Genomic DNA, 19,563 nt, shown 5'->3' on the forward strand with positions numbered 1-19,563 from the left:
TTGCGGCTCCCTAGAACGTGCTCTGTGACGGGCGCATTGCGGTGCCTGCACTGGCTGCCTATGCCTCAAAGGATTCAATTTAAGGCACTCTGCCTGACCTTCAAAACCTTAAAATGGTCTTCTCCTGAGATTTTGTCTAATTTGTTGATCCCCTATGTACCCACATGCCAGTTGCGCTCGGCCGAGCAATTCCTGGCTATGGTCCCCTGGGTGAAGTGCCTCAGAGCTGGGGGTCGGTCTTTTTTGGTACCTTGCCGCCAAACTATGGAATTCTCTCCCTGTGCAGATCCGCCGGCTAGATTGCCTTATGTCCTTCCGTAAAGCTATCAAAACATTCCTATTCCCTACGGTCTAGCTTCTGCTCTCTTCTGACACGGCTGCAAGCGCCGGGATGCCTCTCCACTGAGGAAGCTGTTGCGCTAAACAAGTTCACCTACTAATAATAATACTAATAGAGTAGACGTCAATGAAATACATTTCCTTCTAATAAGTGTCCCATGTGGTGGAGGAGTTGGTGTCCCAGGGATTGTTCTACTGAAAGTATTCCCTAATGGTCTTATGAAGGTCAGCGATCACTACCTGCTCAGGTCATGCAGGTATGGACAGGGCACTCACTCCTCGAGATGGCGTCCCTGTTCGCAGGCGGCCAACTCCTCATGTTTGACTGCATAGCTGAGGAAAGTAGACTCCCACGCGGACAATTCCTCCTACACAGACAAATTGACTCGGATTGTCGACAGACAGGGGACTTGTCCAGGGGGGAACCTGCGACACACCCAGTGATCCATATCATCCTAACCATGGGCCCAAGATGCCACTTAATCACAAGGATATATAAGGCCATCCGAGAACTCACAGCCATACCACTCACCCAACTCAGACAGAAATGGGAAGATGAACTCAGATGCCCACTGCATGACAAGGAGTGGCAATCCACCCTAGAATATCTGAAGAAAGTATCCCAAAACCCACGGTTTAAAAAAAAAAGAATTTTGCATACTGAACTGTGCATACTTATTGCCAGCACAACTCCAACGTTTCTACCCTGAGACACAGTTCCTCTGGCCACGGTGCCAGCTTCCCAGCGCAGCATTCCAGCATATGTTCTGTAATTGCCCTACCCTACAGCCCTATTGGGGTACAGTCCACAACACATTGCAAGAGATTACAGGGCTCACTGCCTTAGCCACATGGGAAACAAGCGCGATGGGAGTGACCCGCGCTGGAAAGACCGCAAAGTAGAAATGCGTTTGCATCAGTGAAATGAAATGAAATGAAAAGAAGATTTATAAAGCGCGGTAGCTGCCCTGAGGCGTCCTAGCGCTAGGAAGGCTGTTCCCTCTGGTCAGACTGATAACAGGGATTTATTATACTTTTGTGAAAAGGAAGGTCTTTAGGTGTTTGCGGAACAGGAGTAGGTTGGGCTGAGATCTCAGATGAAGGGGAAGAGAATTCCACAGTTTAGCCACGTTGTAGGAAAAGATCGACCTCCACATCTTGATCTTTTAATCCTAGGATCTATAGCAAGAAAGGACTGAGCAGAACGGAGCTGTTTAGTGGGGTGGTAAGGGGTAATCAGGGAGTGATTAATAGCAGCACCTGTTATCCAGAACGCTTGGTGGGAAATACAGAGGGTCTTAAAGTTAATTCTCTACCTGACCGGAAGCCAATGGAGACTTTTGAGGCCGGATTTAACTGGTAGACGGCGGGGTACCTGCAGCAGAGTGAGTGCTGCACAGTTTTGTATTATATGCAGCTTTTGTAGGGTGTTTTCAGGGGCTCCTAAATAGAGGGCATTACCAAAATCCAGGCGAGACTGGATTAAGCCTTGGATTACAATCTGTCATGCCTCAAAGGGCAGCAGGGGGAGAATCTTCCAGATAAGCCTGAGAATCCCAAAGCAAGTGGCTGAAAGTTTGGTCGCCTGGCAATTGAAGGTAAGAGATTTGTCCAGCCAGATACCAAGGCTTTTTATCGTGTCCTTTGGTGTAGGGGATGGGCCAAGGCAGACAGGCCAGATTGAATTGATCGAGGAAGCAGGAGAACTGCTGAGGAGCATCCCCTCCGTCTTGTCTCCGTCCAGTTTCAGGCAGGATGAAGTCATCCAGCTGTTGACTTCTTCTAAACAGCCCTTTAGGTTAACCTGCACATTATATGGATCAAGCTGGTTGAGAGATACCACTAGCTGAGTGTCGTCGGCGTATGTTATGATCTTTATTCCGAACGGACTATCTCAGCTAGTGGGCTCATATGCACATTAAATAAAGTCGGGCTCAAAGACGAGCCCTGTGGTACCTCACAACTCATGGGTTTGCTGGGGGAGCTGGTATCACCCTCGAAGACTTGAAATGACCGGTTACACAGGAAGGATTGGATCCAAGCAATAGCTTTCCCTGAGACTCCCAAGCTAAGGAGCCGATGTAATAATTTTCTGTGGTTCACCGTGTCAAAGGCAGCGCTTAGATCGACGAGGATGACTGTCACTGATCCTCCCTGATCCAAGATCCCCCTTGCTTCTTCTGTCACAGCAACCAACGCGTTCTCCATCCCATGTTTTGGGCGGAAGCACGTCTGAGAGGAGTCGAGTAGATGATTAATCTCAAGAAACTCAGTCAAAACCTTATTGATGTGTTTCTCCAAGATTTTGCTCATCCATGGAAGCAGAGAGATGGGGCGATAGTTGCTGGGGTTGTTAGGGTCACAATTTGGTTTCTTAATAAGTGCTCTAACCATTGCCTGTTTCCATGGAGTTGGGACAATGCCTGTGGAAAGAGAGGCATTGAGCACGTCCAATATAATGGGGAGGATGCTATGAGTGGCCAACACCAAAGTACGTGGGGGTGCTGGATCACAGGGGGAGCCGGACTTTACTTGTTGCATAATGAGGTTGAGCGTCTCTGAGTCCAGAGGTGGAAAGTTCTCCAGAGTGTTAGGAAGATGCTGCTCTTGTTCCGGTAGGCAGGTGGATGTATAGTCGGGGTGAGTGTGACTAGGGGAAAATGAAGTGTAGATCTTTTGAATTTTTTGAAAAAAGAATTCCGCTAGGTCGTTACAATGATTTTGTGCATTGAGAGTTGGAGGAGCATTATGAGGGAGCTTAGTGAGGGTTTTGACAATTTGATATAGTTCTTTTGGTTTGGAGGAAGCTGTGCTGATTTTCTCAGTATAGAAGAAAGATTGTGTGATTTTGATCTCGTTTTTGTAAGACCTTATTGCTTCCCTATAAATGACTTTATTTGAAAGGGAGTAGTCCAAACGCCACTTCCTTTCCATTTTTTTGCACTGGCTTTTCTTTTCCCGCAGTTCGGGGGAGTACCATGGTGCGGTTTTTGACTGTCGTTTAGTTTTAGTACAACATATCGGAAGTGTAGAGTCCAGTGAGTTCGAAATCCAGTTGTTATAACTTTGATTTGCTAGAGTGGGGTCCTGAGTTTTCAAAGGTCTGGTGGATTCTAAGACTGTTATCCAGTCCTCCAGGGGGAGTTTTGACCAGTTGCGTAGTTTCCGTGAGGTTGTGTTAGAAGGAGGTGAGGTATGAGGGGTCCAGATGAGGGGAATAAGGAAATGATCGGTCCAGGGGAGCGGGGAGAGGGGGCCCACTGTAAGATTTGTGCAATTACTAAAGACAGGATCAAGAAGGTGGCCTTTAGAGTGGGTGGGGGAAAAGATACATTGTTTTAATTGCAGGGCGGAAAGACTGGCTGTAAATTCTGATGCGGGTTGATTTGTGTTGTCATCAAAATGAATATTAAGGTCCCCCAATGAAGTATAATTGGCTGGGCTAGTGGCTAAGTCAGCAACAATGTGGGGTAATACTTTGTGAAATTGTTTTAAAGTTCCGGGTGGGCGATAGATCAGTAGCCCTCCCACAGGGCCCCCGTTAGGGGCATGGACAGGGACAGTAAATATATGGGCATGGCAGAGTTGGACGCAATAAGATATGAGGAGATACGAGGGATACGCTGCTGTCATATCTCCACAGAATGGGCCACACTCCTCCAAAGCTACTGAGAGCAGACAAAACTAACCCATTCACCCACAACATCACCAACCTCAACTGGGACACCAGTCTCGGAGCTCACAATCACGGACACAAATGAGCACCCACCTCTGCAGACCCTCCCCAGTACTACAAATATGGAAACCCCAACAGACCCCTCTGACTAAACAAATTCTCCCTACACAATGATAAAAACACACACACCTCGCCGTAGCCATCAACGATACAACGATAAACCCACACACGCCCACCCCCATTCCAACTCCCAACTACTTAAACCAAGTTTAGTCCCAACTTAGACAGCCACCCCCAACTTTCGCCCATCAACAATAACATGGGATATTCCACCTCCTTAGAGGGGAAAACATGCTTCTCTCCAGAACATCTCAGCTCTTACTTACAATCAATGGTTTACCCTAACATACCTATATTCCCTTCTTAAAAATCTCTTGAGATGTAAAGCAACATAACGCATGAAACTTTAATATGATACTAATGTTGAATGTAACTACTGAATGGAAAATCCAATAAAATATTTTTTTTAAAGAAATGATGGTCGTCACCGAAGAGACGCTCTCTTGTGAGCGATGCTGGGAAGAACAATCGCCCGAATTTAGATTTCAGGGCCTGCCACTCCTCGATCCGGTTTTTACAAACCTTCAACTGGCCGAGGTCTCACCCCCTAGACCCATGGGATGGAGTGATCATTACCTCATTGAGCTTTCTGTCACAATGGTGACACAATCTATTAGGAAGCCTGATAAAACATCTTTCAGGCGGCCCTGGAAAAAGCTAAAATTGGAGGATTTCCATTGTCTCCTGATCACTACACCTCTGGCTCACACGGATGACGTTGCAACCGGGTATACCATCTTTTGCGCCTGGATTGTTAAAGTCCTTGACGTATTAATCCCAGCCGGCTGGAGTAGGAATCGACATTCTCAGCCTAATCCCTGATACACGGAGGCACTCAGGTGTATTAAAGCTACTTGCCGACAAGCCGAAAGAGCATGGAGGAAGAATTATGATAAAGACCTGAAAGTATGCTACCTGGCCAAGGTAAAGACATATCACAGAGCTGTTTGCCGGGCCCGAGCTGACTACTATGCACGGGAGTTCCAGGCGAGCTCTAACCCGTCCAAACTGGTTTTCAAAGTCTTGAAGGAGCTCACAGTGAACAGACTTCCTATTACGGAGATCTGTTCCCTTGCCCACTGTGAGTCGTTAGCCAGCTTCTTTGTGGAAAAAGTAAATGCCATCTACCGCTCTTTTCCCAAAGCTGACCCTGACAGTACGACCTTGACATTGCGTACTTCTCAGTGCTTGGCCTCTTTCCCTATACCATTGGAGCAGGAGTTTAATCTCCTAGCAGCCAAGGTCAAGTCTGGCTCACCGGATGACCCTTTGAGACCTGCCCAGTTTATGGACTCGGCGTCCGTTTGCCTTCCTCCTATCCGCCATCTGGTGGAGCAATCCCTTACCATCGGTTCAGTTCCACCTAGTTGGAAGGCTGCCTGCGTCATGCCCATCATAAAGAAGCCTGGATTGGATCCGTTGAAGCCGGAGAGTTATCGACCTATCTCCCTTCTTCCCTGGGTGGCAAAGATTACAGAGGCCCATGTTAATAACATCTTAACAAACCATCTGGAATCTGCACATCTACTAGATCCTACACAGAATGGTTTTAGATCTGGACATAGTACAGAGACGGCACTTCTATTCATGGTCGAACATCTCCGCTCTGTACTAGATGCAGGTCAAATGGCGGCACTGGTCCTCCTGGACCTCAGTGCCGCCTTTGACACTGTATCTCACACCATTCTTATTGGAAGGCTTGGTGAGGCTGGTATTTCAGGCAGGGCGTTGGATTTGTTTCTATCGTTCCTTTCGGAACGATCCTTTCAGGTTGTAGTGCCACCGTTCAGATCCAAGTCCCATGCCATCGCTCAAGGAGTCCAGCAGGGCTCAGCGTTGAGCCCCACTCTCTTCAACCTCTACGTTCAACCTTTGGCGGAGGTTGCGAAGAGTTGGGGTCTCACTATGGTATCATACGCCGATGATACCCAGTTGGCGGTGGCTCTTAACGGGGACTCTGACCAACTGACGTCGAACTTTGCGGATGGTTTGAGGGCTGTTGCTTGTTGGCTTACGTCCAATTGTTTACAACTCAACGCCCTCAAAACTGAGGTGATGGTGCTGGGGAAACATCCTGATCGGTGGGGTGCTAGCTGGTGGCCTAAGGAGCTGGGACCTCCCCCTAAACCTGTCTCCGAACTCAAAAATCTTGGCGTCTGGTTGGATTCCAAACTAACCTTCTCGTTCCACACTAAGAAGGTGGCATCCATGTGCTTCGGCATTTTGCGTGGTTTGAGGCCTATCCTCAAATTTTTTGATGCCCCCACCCGCCAGATGGTGATCCAAGCCAGCGTGCTATTGAGGCTCGATTACGCGAGCTCACTGCTCTTGGGCGCCAACCAGGCGGAAGTCTTGCGACTTTAACGGGTGCAGAACGCGGCAGCTAGAGCCCTGGTGGGTCTGCCACGCTTCTACTCAGCCCGTAGCACAATCTTCAATCTACACTGGCTGCCAGTAATCAGGCGCATAGAGTTCAAGGCCCTCTGCTTTGCCTTCAAAATTCTTAAATCTGGCACCCCTATCATCCTTCAGCACCTTTTGTCTTTGAACACCCCTTCGCGCAGTCTTCGTTCTGCTGGTCAAAATCTGGCACTTGTCCCCCGATTTCAGAGATGTAGACTGGGTGGCCGATCGTTTACGGTCTTGACTTCTAAACTATGGAACGCACTTCCTGCCTACATTCGCACTTTGGATGACCTTCTTGCTTTTAGGAAAGCTGTCAAAACTCATTTCTTTCCTCTGCCTTATTAATCACTCCCTACTTTTTCTGTGTTATTAGTTATGTTACCTTTTCCAGTTATAGCGCCGGGACGCCCCTTAGCTGGGGCAGCTGTGCGCTTAAAAAATTCAAATAACATAACATAACAACATATAACCTCTACTAGGGCATGGTCGGGGAGTGTAATAGGATGGAAACTTGCATTAATAATGGTGTGCTGTAGTGACTGGTTGAGAAATATGTAGCAAGTCATGATAACGTGCTGTGGAAGTGCTAGAAAAGTGTATAATCTCGGGTTGTGGGGTGAATGGCCCTCCAGGTGTCTATCAAGCCTAACTGCTTGTTGGCTTGCTTCAATGCTTGCCTGTTTGAAGTCTATGAGGGTGAGTGCTGCCGGGGACGGGATCCCAGGTTAAATTAAAGTCACCCATCAATATAGTGTCCCCCTCCGCAAAGACACCCAGGAGAGAAAGCAAAGAGTGGACAAAGTTAGCTTATCCTGAATTGGGTGCATAGACCGATGCTAACGTGCAGTTGCCCCTTAATGTGTACTTTGACCATTATTATTCTTTATCTGTTTTGCTGCCAGTGATTTGGAGTTTTAAGGATGAATGGAAGAGAAGGGCCACTCCATTGTGCTTAGTGTTTTTAGATGATTTATATATCCGGGGATACCCTTTATGTTTAAGCTTGTGAACTTCACTATGCTTACGTTGCATCTCCTGAAGGGCTATGATGTTGAGCCTCCAGTCCAGCATGTACTTCCACCGTTTATGGCGTTTAGCCAGAGAATTAAGACCCTTAACGTTCCATGACAATGTGTTTATACTACTAATCCCATTTCTCTATGTTGCTCCTGACTACCACTTCAACCATTCTGTATGTCTCCTACCCAGCGTTCCAAACCTCAACCACTCGCTCATTAAAAACAAAAACAGAACAATAATGTAAACAGGGGGTCTAGTTCCCCAAGAACGAGTTAGAATTGCTTAGAAACATATGAACTTGAGGCAATCTGATCAATATCAGCTATTAGAAATCAAGGTAGTCTGGCAACCGGCAGGTGATCGGTGGTGCAGCAGAGCATCTGACAAGCACACATTCAGCGCTTTGCCCACTGTATCCCTTAAGGCATTAAGGGAAAGTAATAGTCTCTGCATCATCTGTCATGGTCTCACCACATAGAGCTGGGGCCCAAAACCAGAGAGAGCAGACTGAAAGAGTCAATCCATGCACTGGCAGTAGCTGAGGTGTAGGCCACTCAGATCATGGCCTTCCAATAAGCCCATTGTTTACCTTGGCGCTTCGTCCTCCGCTCTGATTGCCATTGTCCTGTGGAGGAAGTGTTCTTAGAGCCAATAGAAGTTTCACCTGTCTCACCCTCCAAGCCCCATTGTTTTGGGGGTTGTATTCTCAACAAGATGGCGGATTTGTCCAGTTCTCTGAAATGGTGAGACTTGTTTTGATAATCAAAGGCGAAGCCGAAGGAGTAGGCCCATATATATTTGATGTGCTTGCGTGGAAGTTTGTCGGTAACTGGCATGAATTGTAGACAACAAGACAGTGTAGATGGGGCAATGTCTTGTAAGAGTAAGCATGTGGCTGCCTGGAAGGAGCCTGTCTCTAGTTTCAGGTGGCTTGGAGAATCTGTTCTTTAACTTTGAAGGAGTGCATTTTTGCCTGGACATCTCGCGAGAGTATCCCCCTTCCTCAGGAGCAGTTGGGCACACGTTGTGGACACAATTGAGCTTCACCTCAGCATGGTTCTCTCCCAGGATCTCAGAGACTAAGCCCACACCAAAAACTTCCAGATCTGGGCCTTCATCCCCTTTTGCTCGGTTACGTATCTGGATATTGTCTCCCCGGAAGTGCTTTTCCAAATACTCTCATGGTGGAGTGCAACTGGAGTCGTAATTGCTCCACAGAATCTTCCATCCAGCCCGATGGTGTGAGAAAGAGCCCTCTTTCTGCATGGTTGCCTTAACTTTTGCTTAATTGCTGATGTGCTTTGACTTAGTTTGCCCTGGGCTCCTGCTAATCAGGTACCCAGGGCCTGTGTTCTTTCCCTAAAACTGCATTGAAGCCTAAACCCAATTGGCATCTCTGGCCACTGGTCAGCCCCTGGTAAATGGTACCAAAGGTACCCAGGGCAATGTGACCAGAGAATGCCTCTAAGGGCTGCAGCACTTATTGTGCCACCCTTAGAGGTCCTGTACCTTCACACTCAAACACTGCCTTTGCAGGCTGCGTGTTTTGGTGCAGAACAAAGTGAAGAGTCGATATGGCACACATCCTTGTGTGCCATGCCTACAACCCACTGCCCTGGCATAGGTCAGTCACCCCTCTAGTTGGGTGCACAATACCAGTGGTGAGGGTACAGTTGCATGAGCCCTGTACCCCTACAGTCTATAAGTCCATTCTTAGACATTGTAAGTGCAGTGCTGCCATTAAGATAATATGGTGCTGGGAGTTTGTCATTACGAACTCCACAGCACCATAATGGCTACACTGAAAACTGAGAAGTTTGGTATCAAACTTCTCAGCACATTAAATTCACACTGATGCCAGTGTGGGGTTTAATGAAAAATGCACACAGAGGGCATCTTAGAGATGCCCCCTGAAAACTAACCTACCACTAGTGTCCAGGCTGAGTGGCTGCTTTCAGCTGCCACCACCAGACATGTTTCTGGACCCCTGGGTTGAGAGCCTGCTGCTCTCTGGGGCCTGAAACAATGCACATCCTGGGACGAGGAGCGAAGCCTCCTCCCCTAGGATGGGTAGGGTTCACGAAGGGGAAGCTTCAAAGGCTTGCCACCTTTGTGAGCTTTCCCAGGCCACTTGCTGCTCCCAGCAACTGGTCCCCACTGGTTCTGACCCCCACTTTGGGCGGGAGAACTGGCGTGAAAAACAAGTGAGGAAGAGAGGTGTGCCGACCTCTGCCAATTCCACTCCTCAGGTGAGGGAGGCGAGGTGAAGCACAACTCTCAGCCCCAGCTATCTTGCAGATGGGGGATACTTAGCCAACCAGGGAAAGGCTTATGCCCCCCTCCCACCACAGGGTGGCATAATAGGGGGTGTACCCACCCCAGGGAAGGGACATATTGGTCTCAACCTTGTTTCCTACCTGTAACGCCCCTAGATCTAGTATTTAGGGGCAACACTGAACCTTGCTTCCTGAGGCAAGAACCTGAAACAAGAAAAGAAGGACTGAACAGCCATGCTGAAGCTAACAAGAGGAAGACGCCCCCTGACTTGACCCCAGCCCTGCCGGCCTGTCTCCACCTCGAACCTGCTCCTGCAAAATCTCGGTGTGTCCTGCAGCCAGCACACTCGAAAACCCCGGAGGACCTGCCTGCCTTCAACCACGAAGAATTTGTCTCCCGTGAACACCGGATTTGTTCATCCGCAACCTCTGGCTCCGGCCGGACATCGCGAATCCACACCACTCTGCACCCGTCGTCCAGGGCCCGAGCTCGAGTGGGCAAACACCATGAGGAAGTCTCCTTGCAATCCTGACCGAAGATCTGGCAATCCCTAACCTGCCTCAAGGCTCCAGCCGAGACAGGAGCCTAAATCTGGAAGGTCCCTCCAACCGCGACCAGGGTCTGATAAAAAGATCCGACCCCAAAAGGCACCCCTGTACCCGATGCCCCACGGCCTTGGGTGGCCAAACTGAAAGGGCCTAACCAACCCCCAACTTACCTCTCAAAGTGGTGGTCGCACCCAGAAGACCTTCGTCCCCCAGCCTGCAGTGCCTTTGCAAACCGGAGGTTCCTCATTGCAAACAACAGGGCGCCCGATGTCGAAACAGCACCCTGCACCGGGCCGCCCTCGTGCCGATGAGGGTGCACCTTTGGTGCTACTTTGTTTCCCCATTTGCCCTGAGCTGAAGTCCAGGAGCTTTGCTCCCACAACCAACTGGCGTGCTCGTCAGCAGCCATCAACCGGAGGCCCCCTTTCCCCCATTGGATAACATTGGGCCTCAGCACTCTGCCACCGGCCGCTCTAGTCCGCTGGGGGTGTACCAAGAGAGCATCCTTGACCCTCGGGGCATCTGAGTCTACCCCCAGAACCTCAACGCCCACTACCAAATACTTACCTTAAAACCGATAACACTATTTTGCTCCATAGGATAACATTGACTGTTTTTTCTTGGAAAAGTTTTTAAGTGTGGAGTTTGAAAACCTAAAGAAATTCTTTACAATTGTGCTGTTTAACAAAAACGATTTTACTTATCTGTTTACAGGAAATCTCCCAGGGTAGTATCTAGGTATACTACTCTGTGTAAGAAAAGTAATCCAAACAGTAACTCACCTGGTATTTTACTGAAAAGTCCATTCAAGTCTATGTACTGTATTTGCAAAGTATTGCATTTCTCTGCAACCATACTGTAAGTCAAAACAAAGTGCATATAACATTACAATTCAAACTGTTTACAAACTGCATTACTACTGTAAAGTATTTATTGATTACCTGTGCCAGGCTTGCTTGGTTCTAAAAAATAAAATAACTAAAAGAATATTATTATACAAAAACAATTGGTCTGAAGTTCAGTCTTTGAGTGTGTGAATTCATTTGCTGACTGAGTGTGTACAACAATTGCTTAACACTGTCCACTGACACTGCCTTACTGCTCTACCACACTACCACAAATATTGGCGTTCCACTGGGCTCTGTGCACACTATTCCTCACTTTGGTATAGTATATACAGAGCCAGCTTCCTACAGGTGGCAATTGAATCCACATCTTGTTGCACTGCGATGAGCTGGGCACCAACATCAGATCGGACGTTTCAAGAGAGAAGGCAAGATCCGCTTTCAGTTCCTCTCTAATTTCCTTTTGAAGTTCTTGTAGGGAGGAAGGAAAGTCTTCTTTGGTTAGGGCCATCGTTGCGTATGGGGTGGTGGTGGGGTGGGGTTCTTTTACCTCAGCTGGGGTAAAATAGCTCAATGCCCTATTTCTTTGCGCTTTTTTCAGCGGCATGGGGACTGCAGGACAGCCTGGGAGCTGGAGCGCTAAAGCCTAGTGTGTCTATTGGGGTTCAAGGGTCATAGAGGTCTAGAACCATTGGGCAATCATGGGAGCCCAATGTATGCAATTGATCTCAATCTCCCTGTAAAAATGGCAGAGTCAAAAACTGATTCATCTGAACCTTTTTCGTGACTGGACTTGTTACAGAATATTCAAGAAATTACAGAGACTCTATCCAATAAAAAGAACTCTGCTACTGAAGATGCTGCTGACGGATGACCCCCCAAAGTAGGAGAGATAGTTCAGCAATCCCTGACATTATTTCTTTGGGTCATTTTAAGGACCACATGTTCCAGTTCTTGGGTAAAAAGGGCATACATTCACTGTAATCCTGCCCCCACTTACATGTGCAAAGTAAGATACAGAAAGGTCATGGGCATCCGCAGATATTTTTCCAGGGCGGGGCAAAATGTTAACGTCATCACCATCCTCCGACATGATGTGTGCCAGGTGGGGCACAAGAAACACTGGGGCACATAACTGGGATAGACAGGCCAACAAAAAACACCTGTAGGGAAAACGCTAAACTTCTGACAAGGTGCTTTATCTCTGCCTGCTAGGTGTGCAGACTTCCGGGTCCTCGATCCAACACCAATCAAGGCTGTCTTCAGAATGATTTGATTTTTATCACAATACTTTAAAACAGTCTATGATTAAAGCACCAGATTAAATATACTGTATGCACAGTGTATGTTAGGGATTATTTGTAGCACACATATTTACCAATATTTGCTTCTTGGTGCTAGAATTCATGATAACTTTCATCCAAAGTTAAAGCACAACGTCAAAGTTAGTAATAAATAATGCAGCAATCACACACGCTAGTGATGCGCCAACGGGTGCTCCCTTTACTAGAATTCCCCAGGCATTGCTACATTTTACACACATTCAATTAATTTATACAAAATAAAATGTATAGGTCCAAATGTTAGCTATATTTTTAAAAAGAAACTTAGAGTCCCTCTACGTGTAGTCAATGTCAAACTGACAACGTGCGCACATTTAGGGATACAATAATGGGCAGCTCCCTTATGCGGACGCCCGGCACCGTAAATGCGCGGCGCCCGCAGAGGCGGCACATCACAGGTCCAGGGATGCTGAGTCTTACACAGTGGTTAAAGTGGCGGGAAAAAAGTAGGGGAACAGTGGGCGGAGAATCAGAGGGCGGGAATAACCCAAGGATTGGATCTGTGGGTGTAGCCAGAGGTGTGGCCAGAATGCGCAGACATCCCAATTTTTAGTATTTGTTTGGCATTTCACTGCCCAGTTTAATCAACCAATGAATACACATGATTATATAAGGTTATAATGAGTTATTGACATTAAAATATATTCACAAAGTGGGATATGCTTCCAATCACAGAATGTACCAAATACGATAAAATGTGGAACACATGCCATTTGTCTCCGAGCCATGGAGTTTCTATCATCAGCACTACTCCCTTTTTCCACAACAGCAGTTCAAACATGAATGGCAAAATATCCTAGTTTGCAAATTTTTTCTCTAAAATGATGGCTCTGCCATATTTGCCTCATAATGCAAGATCTGCTGCATGATCTGACCATTTAAACTAATAAATTGTTTGTAGCTCAAACATATCAAAAGTTAATATAAAATGTGACTTGTGTTGCTGCTGAGTGGATGGCCTATTGTAAAGTTGACTGGTCCCCTTTCTCACTGCTGCGTTTGTATGTTATACTGGTACTAAGAAGGGAAAATCTTTCCAGAGACTGTTAGCTTGTGTACACACATCAAAATAATAAAATATCTGAAAATATACTGCATTACGCTGCAGCCTTTTTTTATGCATAATTTAGTCAACACTACGGCATAATGTTGTCATCCTTTGTGGCATAATTAATTCCAGTGGCCCCACAGCAGGCAGCACATGTTAAAAGTGCTTGTGAATGAAGCAGGGAGACTGTGAAGTTTGCGAACTTAGTTTGGTGTGCGTGCAAATCCTGCATTGCCAATCCCTGGTGAGTTGCAGCTACTATTGCTGAAACAAGGCCAATGGAGGTACCTATGGGTGAGGCAGACTGGCCTCAAGGGCAGGGCCAGCCATTGCACTAGTGGTGTCCTGTGCATTAATGTTTGTTAGTGCCCCCCAATGACCACCTCTGCCCTGGATTCCCTCACTACCACCCTTTAACTGTGCCCCCCAAGTTTTCATAACCACTCTCTCTCAGATGCATTTAATTTGATTTACAGGGCCACTCATACCATTGTAGGGTGTCAGAGCACTTTACATCATACACATTACACAGAGACAATCAATATGTGTGTAAATCATTGTATAGAAAATGTTACATAAGACTAAGGACTAGAAGGTGTTGGAGTCACATGACAACCATACTAGTAGCCCGTATAGTTTTATAGTTATTGGTCTGGAGAAACACAATACCCGGAATTTTAAACGTAATAACATGGTTGGGGGTTCTCCTTAATAATCAGAATTGATTTCTGTCCAAAAGAACACTTTTTGGGACATTAGGATAATCAAAGACTGTGGGTGGGGGGGGCGTAAGACTCTAATTTATACCTTGCAGTTTGTATGCAGCTCTTAGATGACAGTTCATAGCTCACTGTTCTAAGTTAGGATTTTAACTTATAAACTGCAAGTAACAAAAGGATCTATCTGACAAAAGCAGTAGCCCACTGACCTATTTACATTATGTGCACTTTGTGATCTGCATGGTGCATGTTCTTTGCAGCCGGTACATTAACCCTTGAGCTACCTTTCCATGAGTCAAAACTTCCACTAGACAAAATTCTTATCTCTATCTAGGAAGAACATTAATCACCAGAATCATCATGACATTTGGGTGTTGCTAAAAATTGCTGGAGGCCAGGAAGGAGGCAGCAAGCATTTTTAAAACCATAATATACTTGCAAACATGATGCCTCCACCTAAAGTCAGCACCCGGTGCGGTCACACTGGTTGCACCGCCCTAGAGCTGGCCCTTCTCAAGGGTCCTGTGACCTTAGTGACTGTTGTTCTAGGGTGTGCTGCTTCATAGGCCTGCCTGCAAGATTGGAGGTGAACTTCAGTATGGATAGTGGTGGTCAAGCCTTGATGGTTAACTTACACTTGTCATGCTAGGGTCCACCTGCTGGTGCGAAGACACCAGGAGTTCTAAGGTGTTGCGAAGCCTTCTAAGGTCTAGCATGTGGCTGTGCTCTCGCAGGAGAGTGGTCTGGTGGGCTGGTTATTAAGGCTGAACCTGGTTCCCAGTTCCAAATTCAGCTGCTCTGACCATAGTGCCACATCCTCTCCCCCACTGAACACCGTACTGCCCCACTGAGAAAAACTCCCACTGTCTTCAACTACAACCCAATTGTTGCCCGCTATAAACACCTGGATGCGGCTCAATTTAAATTACGCACTAGACATGAGCAATATGCGGCCTACAAAAAAAAAAAAGTAACAACATCCTGGAAAAAGCAAACACTTATAGGGAATGCAAATTTTAGCAAACCAAGGGAAATGTAAGCAGGAACAACATGGTTACCTTAATGCTTTTACACTCACTATTCAGAAATCAGTGAGTGCTTTTGCCTGAAAAGTTAAGGGCACGACTACAGGGCCCTGAATGGACCCATTTCAATGGCCATTGCTTATATCCTTATAAAACGTAAGCAGTATGGTTAAAAAACCACATCCCTGGACGCAGAGCCGCAGTACACATTTTTTTTTAATCCACACATTGTAGTACCTCCAGGATTGGTGCACTAGTTCCAAGTCCAGGGAAAACAAAGACAAGAAAACAAAAATAGCACTTCACTGGCAAACTCTGTAAAAGTGGCGCTACTGTGTTTCAGTGTGAATAAAATCAGTTTGGCCAGTTTGCTACCACTCTGTGTTACTTTATTTAGTTATTTATCTATTTTTCATATTTTTCATATTTTTAGCCTTTTATTCCCAATGCTGCACTTTGGAATTAAAATATCAGAAAAATACGGCATTTCCAGCAAAAGCATCTTTCTTTTTTGGATCCATTTCACAGGGAAGCAAATAAAAGAAAAGAGAGGAAAAAGAATGAGAACCCCATCTTGAAGTCTCGGTTTTCATGGGCGTCCGCAGTGGGGGCAAGGAGGGTCGCTCCCCCCCCCAAGGAGGGTCGCTCCAGGGGGGGGCAAGCGCCCCTCCTTGCCCCCCTCCCTAAGGACGCCCATGTTGTCATCCTTTGTTGCATAATTAATTCCAGTGGCCCCACAGCAGGCAGCATATGTTAAAAGGGATTTTGAATAAAGCAGGGAGACTGTGAAGTTTGCGAACTTAGTTTGATGTGCGTGCAAATCCTGCATTGCCAATCCCTGGTGAGTTGCAGCTACTACTGCTGAAACAAGGCCAACGGAGGTACCTATGGGTGAGGCAGACTGGCCTCAAGGGCAGGGTCAGCCATAGCACTAGTGGTGTCCTGTGCATTAATGTTTGTTAGTGCCCCCCAATGACCACCTCTGCCCTGGATTCCCTCACTACCACCCTTTAACTGTGCCCCCCAAGTTTTCATAACCACTCTCTCTCAGATGCATTTAATTTGATTTACAGGGCCACTCATACCATTGTAGGGTGTCAGAGCACTTTACATCATACACATTACACAGAGACAATCAATATGTGTGTAAATCATTGTATAGAAAATGTCACATAAGACTAAGGACTACAAGGTGTAGGAGTCACATGACAACCATACTAGTAGCCCGTATAGTTTTATAGTTATTGGTCTGGACAAACACAATACCCGGAATTTAAAACGTAATACCATGGTTGGGGGTTCTCCTTAATAATCAGAATTGATTTCTGTCCAAAAGAACACTTTTTGTGACATTATTTTAATCAAAGACATGGGGGGGGGACATAACGCTATAATTTATTCCTTGCGGTTTGTATGCAGCTCTTAGATGACAGTTCATATCTCACTGTTCTAAGTTAGGATTTTAACTTATAAACTGCAAGTAACAAAAGAATCTCTCTGACAAAAGCAGTAGCCCACTGACCTATTTACATTATGTGCACTTTGTGACCTGCATGGTGCATGCTCTTTGCAGCAGGCACATTAACCCTCCGAGCTACCTTTCCATGAGTCAAAACTTTCACCAGACAAAATTCTGATCTCTCTCTAGGAAGAACATTAATCACCAGAGTCATCATGACGTTTTTACTGTTGCTGAAGATTGCTGGAAGCCAGGAAGGAGGCAGCAAGCATTTTTAAAACCATAATATACTTGCAAACATGATGCCTTCACCTAAAGTCAGCACCCGGTGCGGTCACACTGGTTGCACCGCCCTAGAGCTGGCCCTTCTCAAGGGTCCTGTGACCTCAGTGACTGTTGTTCTAGGGGGTGCTGCTTCTTAGGCCTGCCCGCAAGACTGGAGGTGAACTTCAGTATGGATAGTGGTGGACAAGCCTTGAAGGTTAACCTACACTTATCATGCTAGGGTCCACCTGCTGGTGCGAAGACACCAGGACTTCTAAGGTGTTGCGAAGCCGTCTAAGGTCTAGCATGTGATTGTGCTCTCGCAGGAGAGTGGTCTGGTGGGCTGGTTATTAAGGCTGAACCCGGTTCCCAGTTCCAAATTTAGCTGCTCTGACCATAGTGCCATATCCTCTCCCCCACTGAACACCGTACTGCCCAACTGAGAAAAACTCCCACTGTCTTCAACTACAACCCAATTGTTGCCCGCTATAAACACCTGGATGCGGCTCAATTTAAATTACGCACTAGACAAGAGCAATATGCGCCCTACAAAAAAAAAAGTAACAACATCCTGGAAAAAGTAAACACTTATAGGGAATGCAAATTTTAGCAAACCATGGGAAATGTAAGCAGGAAAAACATGGTTACCTTAATGCTTTTACACTCACTATTCAGAAATCAGTGAGTGCTTTTGCCTGAAAAGTTAAGGACACGACTACAGGGCCCTGAATGGACCCATTTCAATGGCCATTGCTTATATCCTTACAAAACGTAAGCAGTATGGTAAAAAGACCACAACCCTGGACGCAGAGCCAAGGACACACATTTTGTTTTCCAATCCACACATTGCAGTACCTCCAGGATTGGTGCACTAGTTCCAAGTCCAGGGAAAACAAAGACAAGAAAACAAAAATAGCGCTTCACTGGCAAACTTTGTAAAAATGGCGCTACTGTGTTTCAGTGTGAATAAAATCAGTTTATCCAGTTTGCTACTACTCTGTCTTACTTTATTTAGTTATTTATCTATTTTTCATATTTTCAGCCTTTTATTCCCATTGCTGCACTTTGGAATTAAAATGTCAGAAAAATACGGCATTTCCAGCAAAAGCATCTTTCTTTTTTGGATCCATTTCACAGGGAAGTAAATAAAAGAAAAGAGAGGAAAAAGAATGAGAACCCCATCTTGAAGTCTCGGTTTTCATGGGCATCCGCAGGGGGGGCAAGGAGGGTCGCTCCAGGGGGGGGGGGCAAGTGCCCCTCCTTGCCCCCAACCTGTGGACGCCCATGAGAAAGGTGTTGATCACATCAAGAAGCACTTTGTGGCTGCTATACTGTTCTGCGGCCACCCCAGCAGGAAGTACGTCCATATTAGTCCAGTAAATCCTCTTACTAGTCTGGAAACTGTTCAAGAAGAGTACAGCCTTGTTGAAATTAACGACCCGATTCTGGGGGGAAATAGCCTTTTCAACGTGGTAATTAGCACGCAGTACCTTTACCATGCACATTTTTACCACGCATGGTAAATATATTTAAGGTAAGTATATATATTTGTGCATGTCAGAAGCACCTTTTTGAATTCATGGCGATATGCCTGCCACATTTTGGAAGAGAGGGAATAAATGCTGGAACTGTGTTGTGATAAGGGAGGCAAGCAAGACAGCACTTCGCAGGAGGGACGTTTAAGCAGCTAATGAATATGCATACCCAATCAAAGAGACTAGAGACAATTGATTGCAATTTTAATTGGAGTGGGTCGCTCACTATGAGGATTACGTATTTAATCTGCATTCATGAGTGATTTTGTGCCAGGCAACATTGGGGCTGGCAACGCACAATAGCAGCTGGGGTGGCCTGAACCGTATGCACAAGCAAACTTAACAGCTCATCAATCTTGTCTTTAGGGTTGATTCTTAACAAGCAATCTTATTTTTTCTGCCCTTTCAAATGTCGAGTCATATTTTGATGTAGATTTGGCCCTCATAAGAACTGGTCTGAATTTAACTATGAGTTAAGTTACATACATATTGATGTGAAAGACTATCTTTTATTATGGTTTAATAAGTATGCTTTCGAGTGGGGCATGGTACACAACGTTAATATTGGCGTTCATTCCATAATTCCATAAAAAATGTCAAATTGGCATCCAAATGTTTTCTGGGATGAGTGCAGTCACAAATGATCCATTTGGTATATTTTTAAGACGTTAATAAAACTTTACTCATAGCTCATAAGAAATGATGTGACACACTCAAAGACTGAACAGTTGTTTGTATCAAAAATATTTCTTTGTTGTATTTTATTTTTAGAACCATGCAAAACGTGGTACAGGTAAATGGATTTGTACTTTTCAAGACAGATTGAACAACAAGCGAGCTGAATGAATAATGACTTAGGTTATAGGTTTGTGAAATATTCAAATACAGTTAAAATTACTTTTGGATTACTTTTGATTACTTTTTGAGTACTTTTGGATT

Source organism: Lissotriton vulgaris, chromosome 1_1 (assembly GCF_964263255.1).
Source record: "Lissotriton vulgaris chromosome 1_1, aLisVul1.2, whole genome shotgun sequence".
Classification (NCBI taxonomy): domain Eukaryota; kingdom Metazoa; phylum Chordata; class Amphibia; order Caudata; family Salamandridae; genus Lissotriton; species Lissotriton vulgaris.